Source organism: Lissotriton vulgaris, chromosome 1_1 (assembly GCF_964263255.1).
Source record: "Lissotriton vulgaris chromosome 1_1, aLisVul1.2, whole genome shotgun sequence".
Classification (NCBI taxonomy): Eukaryota; Metazoa; Chordata; class Amphibia; order Caudata; family Salamandridae; genus Lissotriton; species Lissotriton vulgaris.
In genome coordinates this window covers 2,056,069,912-2,056,084,359 of record NC_141685.1, presented here as the reverse complement: position 1 = coordinate 2,056,084,359, position 14,448 = coordinate 2,056,069,912, and the positions used below count along the sequence as shown (strand labels likewise).

At 41.4% G+C, this 14,448-nt stretch overlaps 1 protein-coding gene across 1 annotated transcript in view; it reads left to right on the top strand.

Moving 5' to 3' along the window:
* Positions 1-14,448, top strand: part of PDE3A (phosphodiesterase 3A) — a 1,268,538-nt gene that overhangs the window by 445,019 nt on the left and 809,071 nt on the right. The window lies entirely within an intron of this gene.

The window sequence follows — 14,448 nt, the reverse complement described above, 5'->3', positions numbered from 1 at the left end:
GATCCCAAAACTGTGGTAGAGACTATGGGTCTTATGACGAGTTTGGCGGTCCTGGGATCACCACCACGCTCTGCCCTATTATAAGTGTGGCAGTGGGACTGCTACAAGTCCGCCGCCTCGTCCAAGATCAAGGAGCCCACTGCAGCGGCGGTCTTCCAAGGGTTTGAATATGCTATCAGTGTTAATTCCGACACTGCCAATCATATTACAACCTGCAATTCACCTCCATCTCATGGCAGGGACCCGCCATGAAAAGGGTGGCAGAAATGCAGGTAAGGGGGCCCTAACAGAGCCCCCAGCCTAATCTAGCCATGGGAGAGCATACAGGGGACACTTGTTGTGCCACACTGGAATTGCACCTTCATTCCTGCATGGTGTGGCATGCACAACATGGTGCATGCCACACCATGCAGGAACGTGTTGCAGGCTGTTTCACAGTGATGGTAGGCTTGTTATTCTCTCCTATGAGCCTAACATACCACCAACAAGATACTGTCGCAGAATTGCCTGCCCTTGATTAAACTTGTAATCCGATGGGCAGGTGCGGGTGCACTGTGGCAGGGGCAGTCCCAGCCGAAGACCACCAAACTTGTAATAAGGCCCTATGTCTTAAAGTAGTTTTCCTATTGCTCACTTACAGCCCCAGTTATTTTTCTGAGGGTCTTTTTCCAGTTTTTGAAACATACTTGGTCATAGGTAAACCAGAAGAAGCAAGGTTGGATATTAAGGTGCTGGAAAACTATAATCATTTCTCTGACGTGCCTTTTTAGACAGTTCCGGTGAGTGATTACATCAAAGACATAATTTAGCTGGAGAGGCAGAAGTCTGGATTTTGTGATTCCGACCCTCAGACATTTAGGTTAAACATTGAATTGAGAGAGCCTCTAGGTGTAGATGATGGACATCAAGGGTAATTTACAGAGTAAACCTATCAGACCTCCTCATTGTTTGATTTATTTAGTGTGTCTTTATTGTTGTATTTATAGACACTCTGAATCCTTTTACACAACTACACTATCCAGGCAACCACAAAAATACGTATTATGTTCAGATACTTATTATGGTCTGTGATCACTTGTTCATTCCACTTGTATACATGTTTTAAGATGCCTCCAAAAACAGTGATGTACTTGTCTTGTTTATGAGAGAGCATGGTAAGCTATTACCTTGTAAAGAGGCCTGTACTAAATTTACCACACCCCCAGTTTATTTTTTGAAGTTGCAATCATTTAGCCCTGAAGCACATTTGTAATTCTGAATTTAACAATCATTGATAATTACAAAACAGTCTTACATGCATCACGCAGAAGGATTTGAATGTAACCTAATGTGATACAGGCAACCAGTGTAACCAAGAAATAACTAACAACATACATTGGTGCTAGCAGCTAGCTGGGCTGCTGCATTTTGTAGCTGCTGTAAAGAGATGGTCAATCCCAGATCACTGTCATTGCAAGAGTCTTACTGGACTCAAATCAGAAAGAGAGTGGCCCATATTCAAAATGTCTTTTGCGTTTCCAACCAGTAGGTCTTGAGCACTGCAGCTCTCCAGCTACATGTGAGTAGTGCACCTGTGTGCAGGCCAACTTATTAAATTAGAAAGCTTTTGCTTGGATTTATTATTATACATATAAAGAAATTGAAATTATAAAACACTAATAATAGTAGTAGCTCTCAATGCATTCAGAAAAGGTTGGAAACCCCTCTGCAAAGATGAGAGGTAGCACCCTTCTAAGATCCCCAGTTGAGCAGAACCTTTTTTAGAACATGCTTTGTTTTGCATTGATAAGCTCAAGAGGGCTACAGACTGCTTTATTAAAAAGTAGAAGTGTGCCAAATAAATCTGGTCAAAAGACAGGCTTACAGGCTTAGAGATGTTAGTGTCCATCATAATTTTATAACCCCAGCCTTACAATCATTGAATTTTAGATAGTCAATCTGCACTCAAAGGGGCAGATTTATGAAGGACTTGCGCTGCCGGTGCGTCACTTTTTCCCATGTTAAAAATGACGCACCAGCGGCGCAAGGCCTTCATAAATCTGCCCCTAAATGTATTGCAAGTAGCAAGTCTGGATGAGGAACAAGATAGTTTGTTTATTTAGAACAATATGTGCATGCTTTCTACATAATTTAACAAACACATGGTTTGTGATTAGTGTAATCAGAAGCCTCATGTATGCATTGAATTGTGCTGTACTAAAGTAGAAGCATTGTGAGCCTCTCGATTCAAGCATGCAATCTTAAAAAAAGAAATATACAATTTTATTAATGAAATTGTTAGGAATTGAAGCTATCCACTTGCAGGAGTGTGGAATTACTTTATACATCTCTTCTTGTTCAAGGGACAGGATGCTTCAATAAACTTAATGTGAAGCCTCTCTGTCAGGAACTCGACTTACTGAAGGAATAGAAGTTATGTCCGCATTGCGATTCAAATTTTCTCTTCATAAAAAATAAAGGCTGTCCTACTTTGAAACATGATTCACGCCAGCAAACAGCTTTACCCAAGTCGGTTTTAGGTCTGCTTATCAACACGCGCTCTCTGATTAAACATAATACAGAATTTGCAGAGTTGTTGATAGCACACAAAATAGACATGGCTTTCGTAACCGAAATATGGGCAGATAGCACCTCTGATCTCGAACTGTCCTTAGCCATCTGACTAGGCTTTGTAATAATCAGAAATGATAGAAAGGACAAATGGGGAGGTGGCCTAGTGATTATTATTAAGGATACCATGGTTATAAAAAGTTCCCCTGCAAGAAGCAGCTCAGACTGCGAACTGCTCTTTTTCAGAATCACTTTAAGTGACAACTACACGTTCAATGGTACATTATTGTTAAAACCACCCTTTACGAAAATCAAGTTTGAAGAAATCTTTATCCCAATCATAGAATCAAGTACCACTGTACAGGATTTCTCTATCCTAGGTGATTTTAATTATCATCTAGAAAATTCAGAAGACCATTACGCAGCTTCTATATTAGAGATGATGGCCAGTGCCTCGATGGAACAGATGGTCAAGCACCCCATACATGATGCCCGCCACACACTAAACGGAATCTTTACATCTAATCCCCATTTGAAACTACAAAAGGTTCTGCCAATCCCTTGGTCAGACACAAGGTCATCTTTTTCGTAGTAACTACCTCACATCATATCCCTCGCCCTCACATTCCCCGTAAGATAATTAAAGGGCGCAATTGGAGAAATATCAGCTCCCAGCAGATGCAATTGTCACTAGCTTGTCTAACACCCAAACTATCGTCTGAGGTAAATATGGCAACAGATAGTTTCACCAATTGGGTTAAAACCGTAGTAAATACATTAGCTCCGGAAAAAAGCCTTACTAGCAAGCATGTAAAGAAACCCGAACCCCGGTTCTGTGATGCATTGCGCACACAGAAGCAACTCTGCAGAACAGAAAGTCGGAGAGACTTTGGAGAAGGAATTACGCTGAAGCTGATAAAACCTTATATGCACAGTCACTGAGCACCTATAAAAAAATGATCTTGGATAAGAAAAGTAGCTATTTCTCAGAGAAAATCCAGCAGGCAGGCAACTCTAGCAAAGCACTCTTTGTAACCTTAAAGAAACAAGTCAAACTACCTGAACCACTAAAAGAAGATAGCAGTGTGGCATTCTGCAACCAACTTGCAGGGTTTTTTAAGGGCAAAGTGCAAACTATTTTTGAATCCCTCACAGATAAAAGCACTAGCTGCCCAGATGACACTCCCTCTACAACTCTGGTGCTCCGTCAATGTTATGGATTCCTTTGTTTCACCTAAAACAGAACAGATTTTTGAGGTAGTCCGACCAACAAAATCAGGAGCACCCTCAGACCGTTGCCTGCCTAAAATATTTCAAATGGCTCCCGATAGCATTAGCGAGCAACTTAGCATACTCTTCATAGAGATTATTAGTTCAGGCATTTTCCCAGATGCTTGAGAAACGGTCTAAATTCTTCCTTCGCTAAAAAAAAACACTCTAGATCCCAGCAACCACAGTAACTACAGACCTATCACCAGGATTCCTTTCCCGGCCAAGGTCTTGGAAAAATTTCTAAATTCCCAACTCACTGCCTTCATTTCCTCTGCAGACCTGTTGGATTCCTCATAATACGGTTTCCGACTGGGGCACAGTACGGAGACTGCCTTTGTTAAGACAGTAGAGGAGCTCCGGACAATATTGGACACTGGTGCCAAGGCCGCCTTGATCCTTTTGGATCTATTGGCGGCTTTTGACACCGTGAACCACAACATTCTTATTAGAAGGCTCCAAGAGGTGGGAGTCAAGAATTCTACTCTAAATCTGATTAAATGTTATCTGAACAATAGGTTCCAATATGTTCAGATTGGTGACTCTTGCTCAGAGCAGTTCACACTTCCATGTGGGGTGCCGCAGGGTTCTTCACTGAGCCTCATTCTGTTCAACTTATATGTGACCCCCCTTAGCTGATATCATCAGGCAGTTTGGCTTTTCGTTGGTTTCCTACATGGACGACACTCAAATAGTGTTGTACATCTAAAGCAACTCGGAAGAAACCTCTGATCGTTTTAGCCAATGCATGTCCCACATAGACCAATGGATGAGTGCAAACTGCCTAAAGCTCAATGGAAGCAAAACAACGGTTTTTCTGTTGGGGTAGGACACCTCTTTTTGGTTACAGAACTGGTGCCCCCCTGGTATGGGAACTCATCCAGCCCCAGTCCATAAGGTGAGGAATCTGGGCATCATCGTTGCTGAAAGACTGACTTTCCAACATCAGTTCAACAAGGTTGCTTCTCTGGTCTTTCTAACACTTAAGTCTATCCGGAAGGTGCGTGCCTTTATTCCACCTGAAGCAGTAAAAAACACTGGTGACGGTGCTAGCTATGGCTAGACTGGATTACAGAAATGCTTTATATCTGGGCCTTTAAAAAACAGCACATGCTCAAACTTCAGCTGGTGCAGCACAGAGCCGCCAGAATGCTGCAGGATATCCCCAGATTCCAGTCCATTTCCCAAGGCTCAAGAAAACTCCACTGGCTTCCGGTGAAAAAGAGAATAGAATTCAAATCTTTATGTCTAGCATGGAACAGGGCCAGCGTTCCTGAAACAACGTTTCACCTCGTATCACCCTCTTAGAAACCCAAGTTCAGGTCAGAGCAAACTCCTCCAAATACCCAAATGTAGGAAAGTTTGCTGGGCAGGAAGTAGCTTTATCATGAGCATGGTGAAACTGTGGAACACGCTTACGATAGATATTAAAAACTGCCCAACGCTACTTTCCTTTAGAAAATCACTAAAAACGTTCCTACCACTGAAATCTTGGCAGACACCTCCGTGCTGCACCTAGACGCCCTTGTGAATTTGAGCGCTATATACATTTCACAATCAAATCAAATCAGAAATCTACATGTTTTGTAAAAAACAATCCATTTGTCTCTTTTGGTGCCATGCAGTGAGGTGACAAATGTTGGCATCCTTCTCATTAGTCTCACTTATTGTGTCTGGGCTCATATTATATCAGGGTTTGGATACTAGCAAGGCTCTGATTTTACCACCTTTCACAAATTTACCTGCGATTGTGTTCATACCCACAAATTAACACATTAAAAGCTATTCACCCACTTTTCACCAATCTTTAAGCACATTAAATAAGGTTGGAAATTTACTTCTGACAAGAGCAGGAAAAACAGAGATGTGGGGAAAGTTATTTCCAATTGCTCATCAGATTTTTGCATAACCACATATATGAGTGAATATTTGAAAATGGAATCTACAAACGTTTAATACGAATACGGTTTCCAGGCCTACTTCGATACACGTTTGTGAATTCCTGAAAGTCTTAAATGCACCAGGGCAAGGACTTGGACCTGTGGATGCACTTTTGTGACATATATGTAAGAATTAGGCTCTTTTTATGTTGCTCATAATGTTGTCTATTATGCCTTTATACTGATTCTGAATATTGATCTTTGGTTTAAATATTGACATCCATCCAACACATTTCACTAAATAATCCTTCAGAACAATATTATGTTAAGTTTCACAATGGTTTAGCAATACGTTTTTTCAAGTTACATTTTTTGAGTGTGCATTTTACTTTGAAATCACTCTCCCATTGCTTTTAAAGATAACAAACATGTCCGTCAGTGACAATAGGCCAAAGTCGGTGATAGGTTTAGTGTGTAAGGGGCAATGTTTTGAGAGTACAACTCAAGTTAACTTTATGTGTAGAATGCAAGCTCTAAGTGTCCAGAAAAGCAGATATCTATCCCGGATTTTAATAACTGGGTTAGAAAAAGTCTATTTTCCTGTGTTAAAAAAGACAATGAGAGGGAGGATTTGGATTAAAGATATTAAAAAAAATATGAACAACTTCTTTAGAAATGTATACACATTTGTCACATAATTTGTTGAAAATGAATTGGAATAAATCAAAAAAATATTATCATGTGTGTTAATGCCCTAAAGTTAAGCTATGGAAGTTGAACAAATTCATTCATGTTTTATTTTAGTATGAGTGAATCAGACCATACCAAACAAACATTTACTTTTTGAATATAATAAGATCATGAAAAGACAAAGAGCAGGAGATATAGAATTAGGAAATTGTGTAATGTTCATTGATTCTTTCCTTAATCTCAGCAGTTGAATTATTAAACAGAAAAAGGTACAAGGATACACATTATTGGATTGTATGAAAGCAGGCAACAAACGTAGGCATTCTTTTTCTTGAAGGGATCTGCAGATTTTCATACTGTTATTTCGCATCTGTCCCTTTTTATGTCTTGTCATTGTGTCAGGGAAGTTCATCCTCAACCTAATTTAATGATGTCACTTCAACCTCCTTTTATGGTCTATGAGAACAATAATCAGCATTAGGTGAGTCTGGTCAGTAAGTCTGTAGGTTTGGTTATATTTTCTTTGAGATAGATCAGCTTCATTTCATTGATACCATATATAACTACTTCCAGTCAACTTACCCTGTGGTAACTTGTGAGTTGGTAATGAGGTTAAAGATATAGGCAAATGCAGCATTTTCAGTATGAAACTAAATGAAGTACTTCTTCAAGAGCTTTTTATTTGTTACTTTCTCTGGACTCAGTTAGTCTTATGACGTTGAACACTACAGTCCCACTTTCGTCATTAATTATGGCAATCAGTCCCTGAGGACGCGCTTAGGCATATTTTTATCACTTTGTATGTTTGTTTTTCAAGCGTGCACCATAAGTGACTTTTTGTTGGTCTGCTGCTATCAGGGTAGAAAAACATGAAATGGCGCAATAGGCCTACTTGTCTCGAAACCCACAGACGCTGCTATTTGTTTCTGCAATGAAAATTATTCAAATCAATTAGTTTGATAGAGCAAAATGTCATCTGTCCATAGTCACTAGGAACATACTTGGATGCTGTTGTATATTTGTACTTCATTCAATATGGCTACTTGGTGTCAGTAGTCCTTTCTTAGTGTTTCTATCTTACCAATCTCCCATAGTACCTAAGAGTGTTCTATCTGGTATGTGAGGATTTCAGCCTTCGCAGTTGATGGTCTGGTCAGCTGTGAGGTTTACTGCTCTGCTGTGTATCTTAATAAATCTATCTTAATAACCTGAAGACGTGTCTTGCTGCCTACCTAAACTACTTACAACAGATGCCCTTTTGTGCAGACAAAACTTAGCCAATGTTTTCCCAAGCCTCCAATTTAGCAAGAAGCACTTCCGTTCTCAAAGCCCTTTTACAGAGTACATGTTAGCTTTGCTTTGGACAGCTTGTTGTTATGACTACATTCAAACTTGTCTTAAGCCATGTGCATGCACGCTCCATTATTTTCATGGGCTTTGGAGATGTTAATTACATTTGCTGGGTTATTCCAGCAACATTCTATAGTTTTGTCAGCTGATGCCTTTGTCATTGTGGCATAGCTGAAAGATGCTCTGTTGGGCCTCTCAGAAACTCTGGTATAGTTATCATTGTGTGCTAGAACTGACTTCCTACAGGAAGAAATTGTTTTCAAGAATGTGTCAGGCACAATTTATGAATGTCTGTTTGGTGAATGAGGCACCAGATCTGGTCTCCATAGGGCATTACTGCCCTTCCATCAGATTTCATACACAAAAGGAGGTGTGGTGAAATACATTTGGTTTCCACGTGGTTTTGTTCTGGTGCCCCCTTTGTAGGTGGTACAGTTATATATTCCAGTTATTTTATTACATTAAAGTCAATAAATAATTGGAAATAAAACAGATGAAGAGTCATATCAAGCGAATACATGGATAGCAGTTTGTCCTTGAAAGGAATTTGAGCACAGATACACTCTGAATGTTATATTCTTGCTTATTTTGGTTAAAATCTTGTAAGATACAAAGAAAAATCAAATTGAGCACACAACAAGTGAGACTGGGGATTAGGAAGGTGTGTATTTGATTGTGAAAGGCTCTGCTGTCTGTTTCTTTTCACTGGAGACAACAATCTTATGCGCCACATTGATTGACATGGTCAGAAGATGTCTGCATTTGAAGAAGATAATTGGTGATTCACTCTGCATTAATTTTCACTGTAGAAGAATATTTTCAAATGGTTTGAACAGGCAAGGAACATTCCGATTATTTACCCTATGCGATTGCCAGGATTGATACACTTACCGAGAAGCCACAACTGCAAATGTCTAATGGATCAGTGTTGTTGCTGAGCGTCGACTTGGCAGCTGAGCTGGTTCCATACTGCTTGTCCTTTATTTAAAGTCATTTAACAAATCGTGACCATACCAACATATGTTCGAACAGAATTGAATTGAGCTATAGAGTCTCATTTGTTTAAAATAATTACCAATACAAGTACTCAAATATTTACAAACATAAATGTAATCTGTTCTCTAGAGTAAAACGTATTTAATCAGTCAGTCTAGAAGAATGATTAAAAATGACAAATTTAAGAGAAACAAAAGTTTGTCGGTCCTTTAAAACATTTGAACGGACCCCTTCTGGAGAGTGTTGTAACTGAAACGTGAGGGCAATCTGTGGGCATTGTACACTGTAGACAAAAACAAAAAAGTTTGAAAAAATAATAAGTATAAATTAAATACGTTCAATGGGCAGAACAGATGGGAAGTGAAAAACAATGTAAAATACTGTTAATATTTGACAATATATATTATTGTGTTTTGTTAGGTGGAAACCAGTGTAGCTGGAATGATGGTAAAATCACCTTGAAATAAAAGTAGACGCAATTGAGCTCCATCGTAAATTAGTGCCCCACGTTGTACAGGAAGCTTTGACCACTGTACTGTGATTAAATGCCTGAAGGAAATGGTTTCACCTGCAAAATGTTAGTGAGTGAACAACACACATAAGAGCCCAGCACTGTATGCAAATACAGAAAGACAAAAAAGTTCTAATGTTTGAGCAGTGATGTAATGCAACATGATGAGGCCCTCTGCAAAATGTGAAAAGGGTCCTTAGTCTCCCATATCTCACAGATATTGATCGGTCTTGGGTTAAATCGGACCCCCCCCCCCCCGAAGGACTTAGGGGACCTTAAAGGGTTGGGGTTCTACACTGCCGGGGCTGAAGGAGCCTGAGTTACGCCATTGACTTTCAGACATCATTCAAGAAATCGGTGTAGTTTCTTTGTAGAGAGCGTGATGTATTTCCAAAACCTCAACTGATACTTTTTTTAAAGTTTGAGTTTATTAAGAACAAGAAAAAGAACAGCAATAAAATAAATGTAATAAATCCTATTTGACATAGAGATAATAAGAAAAACAAGGATATACAACAGTATAGCTAACATGCTGTGACCAAAAGAAAATAAATTTGATATGGAACTATAAAAGGGGAAAGGAGGGAGGAGGAGGAGTGAGAGGGGAAGGGAACAATATATAATTCCTCTAAAAAACTGAGAGAAAAAGTGATAAGAGAATAAACACTGTAGGCATAATAAATTAGTTAATATATCCTTTTCAACTGTTACTTTAACTGAGGAAAATCTCTTGAGAAGCCATCTCACTTTAATTGTTGCACAACACCTTGACTTAAAGGGAGCTGAAGGACTTCTAACAGTGCGTACCATATACCACCTGCTGAACTTGTTAGCATGGCTTAATTTAATACATTTCTGTATAGAAGCTATATCACATGAGTGGTAGGATTGCTCACTGAGGAGCCCCATTCTTCCACCGACATTTAAGTCCACTAATCTTGGACATTGTTAGTCGAGAATTTTGTGAAAGCACAGCTTTAGGGGTTGATCTGTATATTAGTTCCATATAACACGACCAATAAACTTTTTGGACCCGCCCCTCTGTTCTGGATGAGTTGCAGAGAGTGCAGCAGCAGGCAAGTACCAGTCCTCATTGTGGGAGTGATATATCCAGCAGCGCTACACGTGACACCTGTACTGCAGACCAGGCCTGACAGGGACAGATGTTAGAATTTCACTGAGCTACGTATATTATCTGTTTTTCATTAACCATGAAAAATAGCTATGTCATTGATGATGTAATATATGAGATGTATAATATTCCATGGCAGTGAAATAAACCTGACCTACTAACATGTAATTTACATCTACTTTACCAATAAACGCACACTCACCCAATTATTACTAAAGTGCTAAGGCCAACTTCCAAGTTCCAAAGTTCAGCAAAGTTAACAAGAAAAAACACTGTTTACTGCCTCTAGGACTGCATGTTACAGTGGTTTTACACAGGAAAAATCTTTCATAACAGTCACAAGGCCTCATCAGTGCGAATTTGACCATTTGCATCCTGGTTTGAGTTAAATACTCTTTTTTAAAACACAAACACATGAAAGGATTCCATGCCACCATGGACCACATATGCAGATATGCTGTGTGTAGAATGTTGATTACCATTGCTGAAGAAGGGAGGGGCATTGTGACTCACTTAAGGATTGCCTCTTGTTACTTGTTACTTATGCCGTTTACATACTTACATACATTTAGAGATGTTAATAAATAGCATGCTATATATATATATATTCAAAAAGCTTTAAGTGGTTTCGATGTATTGATGTATAATTATGGGAACGTTTGTTTTCATTGAACCACAAAATAAGCGCCAAAAGTCTGCGCTGGAGTAGCGACAGCGTTTTGACCTGTGTAAAGTTCAGGTCATTATCAGGACTGGGTTACTGGTTTTATTGAAGTGCTGTATATATACAGCACTGTTGCACCCCTGAAATTGTGATGTGCACCCATGTTGTGCACACACATGACCCAAGGGCATGTGTGTGTGTAACCTGAAACCTTGAAAATGCACTTTAGTGCATTTTTCAACGTTTTTGCAAAATACAGACCAGAGTAATTTCTCTGTATTTTGAGGCCCCAAATAGCAAATTCACTACTTTTAAGGTGTACATCTATTGTGCTTAAGGAATCGAAAATTGTGAGTCCTTAAATGCAAGCGCAATTTACAAAATCACAATAAATTGCGATTTCTTGAATTGTGAGTGCCTTACACTTTGATGCATCGCAAAATCCCTTTTTGCGGGCGCAAACGGCCTATGTTTGCGTATCGCACCGTTTGCGCTTGCAAAAAGCATTGATGCATGTGCCTGATAGTATCCATTATGCCAAAGTCTTCACTAATGTTGCCATTTTCTCTAAATGGGCCTTTCATGGGCTGTAGGAGCTAGGATTATTCAGTGGTACCATAGTCACCTCATCAAAGTATTATTAGAATTTGTTCATCCTGTGTGTTCATCGTTCATAAATATATATACAGCACTTCAATAAAACCAGTAACCTAGTCCTGATAATGACCTGAACTTTACACAGGTCAAAACTCTGTCGATACTCCAGCACAAACTTTTGGCGCTTATTTTGTGGTTCAATGAAAACAAACGTTCCCATAATTATACATCAATACATCGAAAACACTTATAGCTTTTTGAATATATTGACATTTTTTGTTCTCATTGTCTTGCACCGCCTTTCGCTGTGTGTATATATATGTATATATATATATTCACTGAAAAAAACATAGGTTATAGACCATATATAGTTAGGAATTAGCATTTACAAAACCTTATTTTACTCACACAAAACCATTGAAATTCCATATATAGTTAGTTGCACTAACTATATATCGCGCACCCGCAATCCACTGCTGATGATGTCACTTATTACATCATTCATGACATGGTCAGTGACATCACTGATGACATCACTGATGACAACTCAAAAATAACACTTTTCATTGGTTGAGAACTATTTTTTGTTCCAAATGATGAAAACCCCTCCTTGTTTCCTCACTCTGACTTTCATCTTTGTGAGAGGAAGACCTTTTTTCATCACTTAGCAATAGCAAGTGTTGTAGCTTCAGCTGGTGCATCCCCACCACCACCACCACCACCACCACCTCCTAGGAAGAGAGTACCACCTCCTCAGGTGGTGGTTGAGCAAGAGGTGTCCCCCCCCCCCCACACCTTCTTGTTGCCTGATTCGGCCAGCTCAATCGATCGAGCATGAGACTCTGTTGTGATCTGAAGAACCGCTGCCTGCGGTGCCTCACTGAGCCACTTGACGGAGGCCCCCGAGGGGCGGTGTGGTGGCGTGGACTGGGAGGGGGCGCTTGGCTCCTGCCCCCTCCCCAAGTCTCGCTCGGCCAGCTGAGTTGCGACCACTCTTGCAGCCTACGACATGGAGAGGCCGGGGCGTTGACTAGGTGGGGCCCTCGGCCGCAACCACAGCGCCAACGATTGCTGCTGATGGAGGGGAGCCTTGCCGGTGAGAGCCACTGATCTGAAGAACGGCTGCCTGCGGTGCCTCCCTGAACCGCTTGACGGAGAACCCCCCAGAGGCGGTGTGGTGGCGCGGACTGGGAGGGGGCGCTTAGCTCCTGCCCCCTCCCCAAGTCTCTCTCGGCCAGCTGAGTTGCGCCTGCTCTTGCTATTACAGCGTCTCACCCGCCATCCGGCTAAATTTCACCCACTCTTGCGATACAGCGACTCTTCCATTCTGGACCTTGTCCCACAATCCGTTTGACCTCAAGACACGTCCTGTGGTGCCCTCGCAATGCGGCCTGGTCCCTGAATGTGTGCAGGGGGACGGATTTCTCGCTCGGCCAGCAGAGTTGCGCCCACTCTTGCGGCCTACGACATGGAGAGGCCGGGGTGTTGACTAGGCGGGGCCTCCGGCCGCAACCACAGCGCCAACGATCGCTGCTAACGGAGGGGAGCCTTGCCGGTGAGAGCCACTGATCTGAAGAACAGCTGCCTGCGGTGCCTCCCTGAACCGCTTGACGGAGGCCCCCGAGGGGCGGTGTGGTAGCGCGGACTGGGAGGGGGCGCTTGGCTCCTGCCCCCTCCCCAAGTCTTGTTGCCCTGGTGTGGCCTGAGATCGCCCCCGACATAGGCGGCCGGCTCCCGGGGTCCGGCAGAACTTTTTGCCTTTTGGTGACTCTTCCATTCTGGACCTTGTCCCACAATCCGTTTGATCTGAAGACACGTCCTGCGGCCTGGTCCCTGAATGTGTGCAAGGGGACGGTATTGATTGGATCAAGATGGCGGCTTCACACAAAGCTGACTCAAGTGTTGCTGCTGATGCTATGCAGACAAAAACTGGTTTTCAGTTTGTACATTCTACAGGATTTTTCCATCCAAGGCTGGTTGAGAGTTTGTAGAACGATGGCTTCAGATTTTCAACATACTACTCTTCAACATTCTTCATAAATGTAATTCTGGTCCTGCCGCTACTTATTGGAGACATTAAACTATACTCTGGACCTGCCTGGCCTCGACCAAAATGGCGCCAGTATGGGAGCGACTTGCAACTCCTTATGACGTTCTAGTTACTTAGCCTTGACGTTATGGGGGATGTATGCAGTCTTTGTGCACATGGCGGGCGGGGAATGGTACTGACTGGGAATACGGACAACCCTATTGATGTCGATTTTTCATTATTGATTATTGTATTAATAAAGCTTTGAAGTAATGTAACCCATGATACTCGCCCATGGTGTGCGTATGGACGATTTTATTGTAACTGATCCTGTTATACTTTCAATTAAAAAATCAATCTTCACTGATCCTACAACCGTTTGTCACGTTTAGTTTTTTCAATTAAATGGCTCGCTTGTTACATACTCCTATACCCCTGGCTTTTGAAAGACACCATCTTGAGGAATAAAGGGCTGCGTCAAGGGTGGTATTGCCCAGAATGTCTTGTTTTCTAGTGCTTGTAATAACGAAGCCAGAACTGCCGAAAGGGATTCTGGTCCTGCCGCTACTTATTGGAGACATTGAACTATACTCTGAACCTGCCTGGCCTCGACCAAAATGGCGCCAGTATGGGAGCGACTTGCAACTCCTTATGACGTTCTAGTTACTTAGCCTTGACGTTATGGGGGATGTATGCAGTCTTTGTGCACATGGCGGGCGGGGAAGGGTACTGACTGTGAATACAGACAACCCTATTGATGTCGATTTTTCATTATTGCTT